Genomic DNA, 14,440 nt, shown 5'->3' with positions numbered 1-14,440 from the left:
ACGGAATATGAAAATGAGATCTACTAACCTGCCTTATTCAATCAATCGGATTTACTGAGCGCTTACTGTGTGCAGAGCACTGACCTAAAGCACTTGGGAGAGTGCAACCTAAGAGAGTTAGTTGGTTGTCATGTTCCCTGCCCCCGAGCGTAACAGCACAATGACCTCATAGAGCGGCAGTCCCGTAGCATTGGAGCCAATGCCCTGGAGGTGAAATTATTTCTCCAAATTCAAGTTTGTAGGCGTCGTCCTGGCTCCAAGTGTAGACCTTCGGGTCCGGATTTCAGGTTGGACTTGGGCATAAAAGAACTCTTTCCCAGAGATCGCTTCCTTCATTAAGGTGCTGAATTTCCCATGAATCGAAGGGCTTCGTTTGAACCTTTTTTCTGACACGATGGGTGTTTCTCAGTACCGCGGTAATGAAACCGGAAAAAGTGGTCGCTCGACTATAAATTGAATTCCCTCTACCACCGTTCCTACCTCCTCATTTTTCTCTGTTCCCTATTTTAAGCCTCGATTCTACATTTAGACCTCGATTTGGGGTCTGGAGGAGCAGCGCACGGCCCAGTGGAAAGAATGAGGGCCTGGGAGCAGAAGGGCCCGGGTTCTAATCCTGCCTTCGCCACTCGTCTCCTGGGTGGCCTTGGGCAAGCCACGTCACTTCGCTGTCCGTTCGTTACGTCGTCTGTAAAATGGGGATTAAGACTTGGAGTCCCAAGTGGGACACAGACAGTGTCCAACCTGATTATCTTTCATCTTCCTCAGCCCCTGAGACAGTGCTCGGCACAAGGTAAGCACTTACAAATACCATCACAAAAGGAATATAATATGCACCCTCCTTGCAGAAAATAATGGCAAAAATAACTTTTACTAGTGTATTTTAAAGACGGTTCGGCTCGTGTGTTTACCAAAGGTAGCCAACGGTCAACAAATAACCAGTGAGAAAAGTACATCAGGCAACACGGACATTAGCTGGGCACATTTTCGTTTCCGTTGGATCGTCCGGCCAATTTAAATATTTGCTTCTTAACCATAAAATGTTGTGCGATTTGGAAAGGGGAAAAAGTTTTCTGGTGTGCCTCTAAGCAGCTATGGGACACTAAGACGCTCTAGAGGGTCATCTCGTTGTGGGCGAGGAACGTCTTTACCAACCCTGTCCTCTCCCAGGAGCTTAGTACAGTCCTCTCCCCACAGTAAACGCTCATTAAATTCCACTGATTGATCGCTCTTTCTTGCACGCTTACACGGGCAGAGCTGTGGTCCCATATTTGTTACTCTATTTATTTTACTTGTACATATCTATTCTATTTATTTTATTTTGTTAGTATGTTTGGTTTTGTTCTCTGTCTCCCCCTTTTAGACTGTGAGCCCACTGTTGGGTAGGGACTGTCTCTATATGTTGCCATTCCCAAGCGCTTAGTACAGTGCTCTGCACACAGTAAGTGCTCAATAAATATGATTGATGATGATGATGATGATTTGACGAGGGGGGAGTGTTTAGTACAGTGATCCGCACGCAGGAAGTGCTCAATCGATACCATTTATTGATTGATAGAAGACCCTCGTCAGATTGCATTTGGACAACTTGGGGTGAATTCAGGGGAACACCGAAACCTCTGAACCCACGCACTTTAATTATGACACTCAGCACAGTGGTGTGTGCATACACCGTGTGCCCCAAGTGTACTAAAGTGACCTCACGAAAGGCACTTCCTGCATATCGATCGATGCCCTATAGACTGTCGGCTAGGTAGGGGTAGGGAATGTGCCCGCTGATTCTGTGTCGTACTCTCCCAAGCACTTAGCACGGGTGCTCTGCACGCCCAATCGATACCATTGATCGATTGCTCCTCATTGATCGCTTACTAGGTGCAGGGCGACGTACTAAGCGCTTGGAGTACCGCACCCCAGAATGAGCCTACACGTGCACCCGTGCCAAGCCACTGAAAAAGGGAAGCTCGTCTCCCGTCGGCTTGCCGAGCGCCAGCCGGGCACCGTTTTGGCCGCCCGCCGAGTGATGACAAAGTAGCCGGGTAGGTAGAGCCCAGCCCCGGGAGTCAGAAGGACCTGGGTTCTAATCCCTGCTCCGCCACTCGCCCGCCGAGTGACCTCACTTTTCTGGGCCTTCATTACCTCATCTGTAAAATGGGGATGAAGACTGGAGCCCTATATGGGACGTGGACTGCTCGTGGGCCTCAGTGCTTTGTACAGTGCCTGCTACATAGTAAGTACTTAACCAATATCGTGAGGGGAAAAAAGCAAATAACGCGGGCGAGAGGGCTGGATTCTCCTTGGGCCCGTGGAATAGACTATATCCTGCTTTGTACGGACCTCAGCGTTTAGTATAGTGTCTGCCACCTAATAGGCACTTAAATATCTTGAGGGAAAAAAATAAATGGCATGGGGGAGGGTGGATCCTTCTTGGGCTCACGGCATGGACTGTGTCCCATCTTGTATGTACCTCAGCGCTTAGTACAGTGTCAGCCACACAGTAGGCACTTAATATTGTGAGGGGAAAAAAATAAATAAGAGGGTGCGTAAATTTTCCTTGGGCCCGCAGCATGGACTGTGTCCCATCTTGTATGTACCGCAGTGTTTAGTACAGTGTCTGCCACGTAGTAGGCGCTTAACAGGTATCATGAGGAAAAAAAAAATAAGCCGGGGGTAAGGGAGGCGGTGAATTCTTCTTGGCCCACAGCACGGACTGTGTCCCGTCTTGTATGTACCTCAGCGCTTAGTACAGTGTCTGCCACATAGTAGGCCCTTAATATTGTGAGGAAAAAAACAAGAGGGGGTGGTAAATTCTCCTTGGGCCCCTGGCATGGACCGGGTCCCATCTTGTAGGTACCTCAGTGCTTAATACAGTGTCTGCAACATAGCAGGCACTTAACAAAGATCATGAGGAAAAAAATAAATAAGCAGGAGAGGGGGGTGAATTCTTCTTGGGCCCACAACATGGACTGTGTCCTACCCTGTATGTACCTCAGTGCTTAATACAGTGTCTGCCACATAGTAGGCACTTAATATCATGAGAAAAAATAATAATTAAAGGGGGGTGGATTCTTCTTGGGCCCACGGCATGGACTGTGTCCCATTTTGTATGTTCTTAAGGTTTAGCGCAGTGTCTGCCACACAGTAGGTGCTTAAATATTGTGAGGAAAAAAAAATAAAGGCAGCGGGCAGGGGAGGCTGTGACTTCTCCTTGGGCCCGTGTCCCACCTTTTATGTACCCCAGTGCTTAGTACAGTGCCTGCCACACAGTAGGTGCTTAACAAATATTGTGAGGAAAAATAAATAAATAAGGGGGGTGGGAGGGCTGGATTTTCCATGGGCCCTTGACAAGGAATGTTTCCCACCTTCTATGGCCCTCACTGTTTAGTACGATGTCTGCCGCCTAGCAAGCGCTTAATATTGTGAGGGAAAATGAAATAATTGAAGGGGGGTGGGGGGCTGGATTCTCCTTGGACCCGCGGCATGGACTGTGTCCCACCATCTGTGGACCTCAGCGCTTAGTACAGTGCCTGCCATGTAGCGCTTAACAAATATGAGGAAAAAAATAAATAAGGCGGGGGTATGAATTCTCCTTGGGCCCACGGCATGGATTGTGTCCCAACTTTTATGGACCTCAGGGCTTAATACAGTGCCTACCACATAGAAGGCGCTTAACAAATATCATGAGAAAGAAAAAGGGCGGGGGGGGGGGTGCTGGATTCTCCTTGGGTCCATCCATGGTATGGCCTGTGTCCCAACTTTTATGGACCTCAGTGCTTGATACAGTGCCTGCCGCATAGAAGGCACTTAACAATTATCATGAGGAAAAAAAATAAATAAAGGGGCTGGATTCTCTTTGGGTCCATCCATGGCATGGACTGTGTCCCATTTTGTATGTACCTCAGCGCTTAGTACAGCGTCTGCCACATAGTAAGCATTTAACAAATATTGTGAGGAAAAAAAATAAAGGGGGGGGGGGCTAGATTCTCCTTGGTCCCGCGTAATGGACTGTGTCCCACCTTTTATGGATATCAGCGCTTAGTACAGTGCCTGCCCCATAGAAAGCATTTAACAAATATTGTGAGGAAAAAAAATAAAGGGAGGGGCTAGATTCTCCTTGGGCCAGCGCAATGGACTGTGTCCCACCTTCTATGGCCTTCAGAGCATAGTATAGCACCTGCCACATAGTAGGCGCTTAGCAAGTATCATGAGGAAAAATTAAAGGGGAGGGGACTAGATTTTCCTTGGTGCTGCAGCCTGGACTGTGTCCTAACTCGTATGAACCTCAGCGCTGTATTAAGCGCTGAAATATCATGAGGAAAAACAAATGCCTGTTGACTCTTTTTGCCGTCTGCCTCTCGCCTTCTAGCCTGTGAGGCCATTGTGGGCAGGGGCTGGCTGTTGCTGAACTGTCATCTCCCAAGCGCTTGGTATAGTGTGCTGCACACAGTAAGCACTCAGTAAACACGACTGAATGAATGAATGAAATCGGGGGGTAGGAGCTGGATTCTTCTTGGGCCCACCTTCAGCACTTAGAACAGTGCTTCCCACATAGTGAGCGTTTCACAAATACCAACATTGTTAATACTATTATTATTCAATGGACCTCAACACTTGGTGCAGTGCGTGCCACATAGGAGGCGCTTAACAAATATTGTGAGAAAAAAACTAAGACGGGGTGGGGGGGGTCAGTAAATACGACTGACTGACTGACAATGAATGAATGAAATAAGGGGGAATAGGGGCTGGATTCTTCTTGGGCCCACCTTCAGCGCTAAGAACAGTGCTTCCCACAGAGTGAGCGCTTCACAAATACCAACATTATTCTCATTCATCTATGGACCTCAGCGCTTAGTTCAGTGCGTGCCACAGAGAAGGCGCGTAACAAATATCATGAGAAAAAAACTAAGATGGGGGTGTCAGTTAATACGACTGATTGAAATAAGCGGGGGTAGGGGCTGGATTCTTCTTGGGCCCATCTTCAGTGCTTCACAAATGCCATTATTATTATTATTATATGGACCTCAGCGCTCAGTCCAGGGAGTGCCACAGAGAAACTGCTTAACAAATATCGTGAGGAAAAAAATTAAGATCGGGGGGGTTGTCAGTAAATATGACTGACTGAAATAAAGCGGGGTAGGGGCTGGATTCTTCTTGGGCCCACCTTCAGCACTTCACAAATGCCATTATTATTATTATCATTATTTTTATTCTATGGACCTCAGCGCTTAGTTCAGTGCGTGCCACAGACGAGGCGCTTAACAAATATTGTGAGGAAAAAAGCTAAGATGGTAGCGGGGGGTGGGGGTGGGGGTCAGTAAATACGACTGACTGACTGAAATAAGGGGGGGGTAGGGGCTGGATTCTTCTTGGGCCCACCTTCAGCACTTCACAAATGCCATTATTATTATTATTATTCTATGGACCTCAGCGCTTAGTTCAGAGCGTGCCACAGAGGAGGCGTTTAACAAATATTGTGAGGAAAATAAGATAGTGGCGGGGTGGGGGTGGTCAGTAAATACGACTGACTGACTGAACTAAGGGGGGGTAGGGGCTGGATTCTTCTTGGGCCCACCTTCAGCACTTCACAAATGCCATTATTATTCTATGGACCTCTGTGCTTAGTTCAGTGCGTGCCACAGAGGAGGCACTTAACAAATATTGTGAGGAAAAAAACTAAGATGGTGAGGGTGGGGGTCAGTAAATACGACTGACTGACTGAACTAAGGCAGGGTAGGGGCTGGATTCTTCTTGGGCCCATCTTCAGCTCTTCACAAATGCCATTATTATTATTATTCTATGGACCTCAGCGCTTAGTTCAGTGTGGGCCATAGAGGAGGCGCTTAAATATTGTGAGGAAAATAAGATAGTGGCGGGGGAGGGGGTCAGTAAATATGATTGACTGACTGACTGAACTAAGGGGGGGGTAGGGGCTGGAGTCTTCTTGGGCCCATCTTTGGCTCTTCACAAATGCCATTATTATTCTTATTAATTATTCTACGGACCTCAGCACTTAGTCCAGTGCGTGCCACAGAGAAGGCGCTTAAATATTGTGAGGAAAAAAACTAAGATGGTGGTGGGTGGGTGGGGGGGTCAGTAAATACGACTGACTGACTGAACTAAGGCGGGGAGGGGCTGGAGTCTCCTTGGGCCCATCTTCAGCTCTTCACAAATGCCATTATTATTATTATTATTATTATTCTATGGACCTCAGCGCTCAGTCCAGGGCATGCCACAGAGAAACCACTTAACAAATATCGTGAGGAAAAAAATTAAGACGGGGGGGCGGGGTGGCGGTTGTCAGTAAATACGACTGACTGACTGAAATAAGGGGGGTTAGGGGCTGGATTCTTCTTGGGCCCACCTTCAGCACTTCACAAATGCCATTATTATTATTATCATTATTTTTATTCTATGGACCTCAGCACTTAGTTCAGTGCGTGCCACAGACGAGGCGCTTAACAAATATTGTGAGGAAAGAAACTAAGATGGCGGCGGGGGGGGGGGGGTGTCAGTAAATACGACTGACTGACTGAAATAACAGGGGGGGTAGGGGCTGGATTCTTCTTGGGCCCACCTTCAGCACTTCACAAGTGCCATTATTATTATTATCATTATTCTATGGACCTCAGCGCTTAGTTCAGTGCGTGTCACAGAGGAGGTGCTTAACAAATATTGTGAGGAAAATAAGATGGTGGCGGGGGGGTGGGGGTCAGTAAATATGACTGACTGACTGAACTAAGGGGGGGTAGGGGCTGGATTCTTCTTGGGCCCACCTTCAGCACTTCACAAATGCCATTATTATTCTATGGATCTCTGCGCTTAGTTCAGTGCGTGCCACAGAGGAGGCGCTTAACAAATATTGTGAGGAAAAAAACTAAGATGGTGAGGGTGGGGGTCAGTAAATACGACTGACTGACTGAACTAGTCAGTAAATACGACTGACTGACTGAACTAAGGCGGGGTAGGGGCTGGATTCTTCTTGGGCCCATCTTCAGCTCTTCACAAATGCCATTATTATTATTATTCTATGGACCTCAGCGCTTAGTTCAGTGTGGGCCACAGAGGAGGCGCTTAAATATTGTGAGGAAAATAAGATGGTGGTGGGGGAGGGGGTCAGTAAATATGACTGACTGACTGACTGAACTAAGTGGGGGGTAGGGGCTGGAGTCTTCTTGGGCCCATCTTCGGCTCTTCACAAATGCCATTATTATTCTTATTAATTATTCTACGGACCTCAGCGCTTAGTCCAGTGCGTGCCACAGAGAAGGCGCTTAAATATTGTGAGGAAAAAAACTAAGATGGTGGTGGGTGGGTGGGGGGGTCAGTAAATACGACTGACTGACTGAACTAAGGCGGGGAGGGGCTGGAGTCTCCTTGGGCCCATCTTCAGCTCTTCACAAATGCTATTATTATTATTATTATTATTATTATTATTATTATTATTATTATTATTATTATTATTATTATATGGACCTCAGCACTCAGTCCAGGGCGTGCCACAGAGAAACCACTTAACAAATATCGTGAGGAAAAAAATTAAGACGGGGGGCGGGGTGGCGGTTGTCAGTAAATATGACTGACTGACTGAAATAAGGGGGGTTAGGGGCTGGATTCTTCTTGGGCCCACCTTCAGCACTTCACAAATGCCATTATTATTATTATCATTATTTTTATTCTATGGACCTCAGCACTTAGTTCAGTGCGTGCCACAGACGACGCGCTTAACAAATATTGTGAGGAAAGAAACTAAGATGGCGGTGGGGGGGGGGGGGGGTGTCAGTAAATACGACTGACTGACTGAAATAACGGGGGGGGGGTAGGGGCTGGATTCTTCTTGGGCCCACCTTCAGCACTTCACAAATGCCATTATTATTATTATTATTCTATGGACCTCAGCACTTAGTTCAGAGCGTGCCACAGACGAGGCGTTTAACAAATATCGTGAGGAAAATAAGATAGTAGCGGGGTGGGGGTGGTCAGTAAATACGACTGACTGAACTAAGGTGGGGTAGGGGCTGGATTCTTCTTGGGCCCACCTTCAGCACTTCACAAGTGCCATTATTATTATTATCATTATTCTATGGACCTCAGCGTTTAGTTCAGTGCGTGTCACAGAGGAGGCGCTTAACAAATATTGTGAGGAAAATAAGATGGTGGCGGGGGGGGTGGGGGTCAGTAAATACGACTGACTGACTGAACTAAGGGGGGGGTAGGGGCTGGATTCTTCTTGGGCCCACCTTCAGCACTTCACAAATGCCATTATTATTCTATGGACCTCTGCGCTTAGTTCAGTGCGTGCCACAGAGGAGGCGCTTAACAAATATTGTGAGGAAAAAAACTAAGATGGTGAGGGTGGGGGTCAGTAAATACGACTGACTGACTGAACTAAGGCGGGGTAGGGGCTGGATCCTTCTTGGGCCCATCTTCAGCTCTTCACAAATGCCATTATTATTATTATTCTATGGACCTCAGCACTTAGTTCAGTGTGGGCCACAGAGGAGGCGCTTAAATATTGTGAGGAAAATAAGATGGTGGCGGGGGAGGGGGCCAGTAAATGTGACTGACTGACTGACTGAACTAAGGTGGGGTAGGGGCTGGAGTCTTCTTGGGCCCATCTTCGGCTCTTCACAAATGCCATTATTATTCTTATTAATTATTCTACGGACCTCAGCGCTTAGTCCAGTGCGTGCCACGGAGAAGGCGCTTAAATAGTGTGAGGAAAAAAACTAAGATGGTGGTGGGTGGGTGGGGGGTCAGTAAATACGACTGACTGACTGAACTAAGGCAGGGAGGGGCTGGAGTCTCCTTGGGCCCATCTTCAGCTCTTCACAAATGCCATTATTATTATTATTATTATTATTATTCTATGGACCTCAGCACTCAGTCCAGGGCGTGCCACAGAGAAACCACTTAACAAATATCGTGAGGAAAAAAATTAAGATGGGGTTGGGGGGGGTGGCGGTTGTCAGTAAATACGACTGACTGACTGAAATAAGGGGGGTTAGGGGCTGGATTCTTCTTGGGCCCACCTTCAGCACTTCACAAATGCCATTATTATTATTATCATTATTTTTATTCTATGGACCTCAGCACTTAGTTCAGTGCGTGCCATAGACGAGGCGCTTAACAAATATTGTGAGGAAAGAAACTAAGATGGCGGCGGGGGGGGTGGTGGTCAGTAAATACGACTGACTGACTGAAATAAGGTGGGGGTAGGGGCTGGATTCTTCTTGGGCCCACCTTCAGCACTTCACAAATGCCATTATTATTATTATTCTATGGACCTCAGCGCTTAGTTCTGTGTGGGCCATAGAGGAGGCGCTTAAATATTGTGAGGAAAATAAGATGGTGGCGGGGGAGGGGGTCAGTAAATATGACTGACTGACTGACTGAACTAAGCGGGGGTAGGGGCTGGAGTCTTCTTGGGCCCATCTTCAGCTCTTCACAAATGCCATTATTATTCTTATTAATTATTCTATGGACCTCAACGCTTAGTCCAGTTGCTGCCACGGAGAAGGCGCTTAAATATTGTGAGGAAAAAAACTAAGATGGTGGTGGGTGGGTGGGGGGTCAGTAAATACGACTGACTGACTGAACTAAGGCGGGGAGGGGCTGGAGTCTCCTGGGGCCCATCGTCAGCTCTTTACAAATGCCATTATTATTATTATTATTATTATTATTATTATTATTATTATTATTCTATGGACCTCAGCGCTTAGTCCAGTGCATGCCACAGAGAAGGCGCTTAAATATTGTGAGGAAAAAAACTAAGATGGGGGGGTCAGTAAATACAACTGACTGAACTAAGGAGGGGTAAGGGCTGGATTCTTCTTGGGCCCATCTTCAGCTCTTCACAAATGCCATTATTATTATTATTATTATTATTCTATGGACCTCAGTGCTTAGTCCAGTGTGTGGCACAGAGAAGGCGCTTATATCATGAGGAAAAAACTAAGATGGGGGGGGGGCGGTGCCAGTAAATATGACTGACTGAATAAGGTGGGGCAGGGGCTGGATTCTTCTTGGGCCCATCTATAGCGTTTCACAAATGCCATTGTTATCATTATTATTCTACAGACCTCAGCGCTTAGTCCAGTGCATGCCACAGTGGAGGCGCTTAAATATCGTGAGGAAAAAAACTAAGACGTAAGACGGGGGTTGCGGGGTGGGGGGGGGGGGGGTGTCAGTAAATATGACTGACTGAATGAATAAGGGGGGGCAGGGGCTGGATTCTTCTTGGGCCCACCTTCAGCACTTCACAAATGCCATTATTATTATCATTATTCTACGGACCTCGGTGCTTAGTCCGGTGCGTGCCACAGTGGAGGTGCTTAAATATCGTGAGGAAAAAAAGTAAGATGGCGGGGTGGGGGGTGGGGGGGCGTCAATAAATATGACTGACTGAACTAAGGTTGAGTAGGGGCTGGATTCTTCTTGGGCCCATCTTCAGCCCTTCACAAATGCCATTATTATTATTATTATTCTACGGACCTCAGCGCTTAGTCCAGTGTGTGCCACAGTGGAGGCGCTTAAATATCGTGAGGAAAAAAACTAAGACGGGTGGGGGGGGGGGGGGTCAGTAAATATGACTGACTGAACTAAGGGCGGGTAAGGGCTGGATTCTTCTTGGGCCCATCTTCAGCCCTTCACAAATGCCATTATTATTATTATTATTATTCTACGGACCTCAGCGCTTAATCCAGTGCATGCCACAGTGGAGGTGCCTAAATATCGTGAGGAAAAAAACTGAGACGGTGTGGGGGGGTGTCAATAAATATGACTGACTGAACTAAGGTTGGGTAGGGGCTGGATTCTTCTTGGGCCCACCTTCAGCCCTTCACAAATGCCATTATCATTATTATTATTATTCTACGGACCTCAGTGCTTAGTCCAGTGCGTGCCACAGTGGAGGCGCTTAAATATTGTGAGGAAAAAAACTAAGACGGGGGTTGGGGGTTGTCAATAAATATGACTGACTGAACTAAGGTGGGGTAGGGGCTGGATTCTTCTTGGGCCCATCTTCAGCCCTTCACAAATGCTATTATTATTATTATTATTATTATTATTATTATTATTATTCTACGGACCTCAGCGCTTAGTCCAGTGCGTGCCACAGTGGAGGCGCCTAAATATCGTGAGGAGAAAAACTAAGACGGCGGGGGTGTGTCAATAAATATGACTGACTGAACTAAGGTTGGGTAGGGGCTTTATTCGTCTTGGGCCCATCTTCAGCCCTTCACAAATGCCATTATTATTATTATTATTCTACGGACCTCAGCGCTTAGTCCAGTGCGTGCCACAGTGGAGGCGCTTAAATATCGTGAGGAAAAAAACTAAGATGGGGGGCAGTGTCAATAAATATGACTGACTGAAGAAAGGGGGGGGTAGGGGCTGGATTCTTCTTGGGCCCATCTTCAGTCCTTCACGAATGCCATTATTATTATTATTATTATTACTATTCTACGGACCTCAGTGCTTAGTCCGGTGCGTGCCACAGTGGAGGCGCTTAAATATCGTGAGGAAAAAAAGTAAGACGGCGGCGGGGGGGGCATCAATAAATATGACTGACTGAACTAAGGTTGGGTAGGGGCTGGATTCTTCTTGGGCCCATCTTCAGCCCTTCATATATGCCATTATTATTATTATTGTTCTATGGACCTCAGCGCTTAGTCCAGTGCGTGCCACAGTGGAGGTGCTTAAATATCATGAGGGAAAAAACTAAGACGGTGTGGGGGGGGTGTCAATAAATATGACTGACTGAACTAAGGGCGGGTAGGGGCTGGATTCTTCTTGGGCCCATCTTCAGCTCTTCACAACTGCCATTATTATTATTATTATGATTATTCTACGGACCTAAGCGCTTAGTCTAGTGCGTGCCACAGTGGAGGCGCTTAGAGTGAGGAAAAAAACTAAAACAGGTGTGTGTGTGTGTGTGTGTGTGTGTCAATAAATATGACTGACTGAACTAATGCTGGGGGGCGGGTAAGGGCTGGATTCTTCTTGGGCCCATCTTCAGCCCTTCACAACTGCCACTATTATTATTATTATTCTACGGACCTCAGCGCTTAGTCCAGTGCGTGCCACAGCGGAGGCGCTTAAATATCGTGAGGAAAAAAACTAAGACGGGGGTTGAGGGTTGTCAATAAATATGACTGATTGAACTAAGGTGGGGTAGGGGCTGGATTCTTCTTGGGCCCATCTTCAGCTCTTCACAAATGCCATTATTATTATTACTATTCTATGGACCTCAGCGCTTAGTCCAGTGCGTGCCACAGTGGAGGCGCCTAAATATCGTGAGGAAAAAAACTAAGACGGCAGGGGGGGTGTCAATAAATATGACTGACTGAACTAAGGTTGGGTAGGGGCTTTATTCTTCTTGGGCCCATCTTCAGCCCTTCACAAATGCCATTATTATTATTCTACAGACCTCAGCGCTTAGTCCAGTGAGTGCCACAGTGGAGGCGCCTAAATATCGTGAGGAAAAAAACTAAGACGGCGGGGGGGTGTCAATAAATGTGACTGACTGAACTAAGGTTGGGTAGGGGCTTTATTCTTCTTGGGCCCATCTTCAGCCCTTCACAAATGCAATTATTATTATTATTATTATTATTATTATTATTATTCTACGGACCTCAGCGCTTAGTCCAGTGCATGCCACAGTGGAGGTGCTTAAATATTGTGAGGAAAAAAATTAAGACGGGGTGGGGGGGTTTCGATAAATATGACTGACTGAACTAAAGGAGGGTAGGATTCTTCTTGGGCCCATCTTCAGCCCTTCACAAATGCCATTATTATTATTCTACGGACCTCAGCGCTTAGTCCAGTGCATGCCACAGTGGAGGCGCCTAAATATCGTGAGGAAAAAAACTAAGACGGCGGGGAGGTGTCAATAAATATGACTGACTAAACTAAGGTTGGGTAGAGGCTTTATTCTTCTTGGGCCCATCTTCAGCCCTTCACAAATGCAATTATTATTATTATTATTATTCTACGGACCTCAGCGCTTAGTCCAGTGCGTGCCACAGTGGAGGTGCTTAAATATTGTGAGGAAAAAAATTAAGACGGGGTGAGGGGGGTGTCGATAAATATGACTGACTGAACTAAAGGAGGGTAGGATTCTTCTTGGGCCCATCTTCAGCCCTTCACGAATGCCATTATTATTATTCTACGGACCTCAGCGCTTAGTCCAGTGCGTGCCACAGTGGAGGCGCCTAAATATCGTGAGGAAAAAAACTAAGACGGTGGAGGGGTGTCAATAAATATGACTGACTGAACTAAGGTTGGGTAGTGGCTTTATTCTTCTTGGGCCCATCTTCAGCCCTTCACAAATGCAATTATTATTATTATTATTATTATTCTATGGACCTCGGCGCTTAGTCCAGTGCGTGCCACAGTGGAGGCACCTAAATATCGTGAGGAAAAAAACTAAGATGGCGGGGGGGTGTCAATAAATATGACTGACTGAACTAAGGTTGGGTAGGGGCTTTATTCTTCTTGGGCCCATCTTCAGCCCTTCACAAATGCCATTATTATTATTATTATTATTCTATGGACCTCAGCGCTTAGTCCAGTGCGTGCCACAGTGGAGGCGCTTAAATATCGTGAGGAAAAAAACTAAGATGGGCTGGGGGGGGTGTCGATAAATATGACTGAACTAAAGGAGGGTAGGATTCTTCTTGGGCCCATCTTCAGCCCTTCACAAATGCCATTATTATTATTATTATTATTCTATGGACCTCAGCGCTTAGTCCAGTGCGTGCCACAGTGGAGGTACTTAAATATTGTGAGGAAAAAAATTAAGACGGGGTGGGGGCGGTGTCGATAAATATGACTGACTGAACTAAAGGAGGGTAGGATTCTTCTTGGGCCCATCTTCAGCCCTTCACGAATGCCATTATTATTATTCTATGGACCTCAGCGCTTAGTCCAGTGCGTGCCACAGTGGAGGCGCCTAAATATCGTGAGGAAAAAAACTAAGACGGCAGGGGGGGTGTCAATAAATATGACTGACTGAACTAAGGTTGGGTAGGGGCTTTATTCTTCTTGGGCCCATCTTCAGCCCTTCACAAATGCCATTATTATTATTATTATTCTACGGACCTCAGTGCTTAGTCCACTGCGTGCCACAGTGGAGGCGCTTAAATATCGTGAGGAAAAAAACTAAGACGGGGGTTGGGGGTTGTCAATAAATATGACTGACTGAACTAAGGTTGGGTAGGGGCTTTATTCTTCTTGGGCCCATCTTCAGCCCTTCACAAATGCAATTATTATTATTATTATTATTATTCTATGGACCTTAGCGCTTAGTCCAGTGCGTGCCACAGTGGAGGCACTTAAATATTGTGAGGAAAAAAATTAAGACGGGGTGGGGGGGGTGTCGATAAACATGACTGACTGTACTAAAGGAGGGTAGGATTCTTCTTGGGCCCATCTTCAGCCCTTCACA

This window comes from Tachyglossus aculeatus, chromosome 15 (assembly GCF_015852505.1).
Source record: "Tachyglossus aculeatus isolate mTacAcu1 chromosome 15, mTacAcu1.pri, whole genome shotgun sequence".
Taxonomy (NCBI): Eukaryota; Metazoa; Chordata; class Mammalia; order Monotremata; family Tachyglossidae; genus Tachyglossus; species Tachyglossus aculeatus.
Note: the sequence above shows the minus strand (reverse complement) of the source record.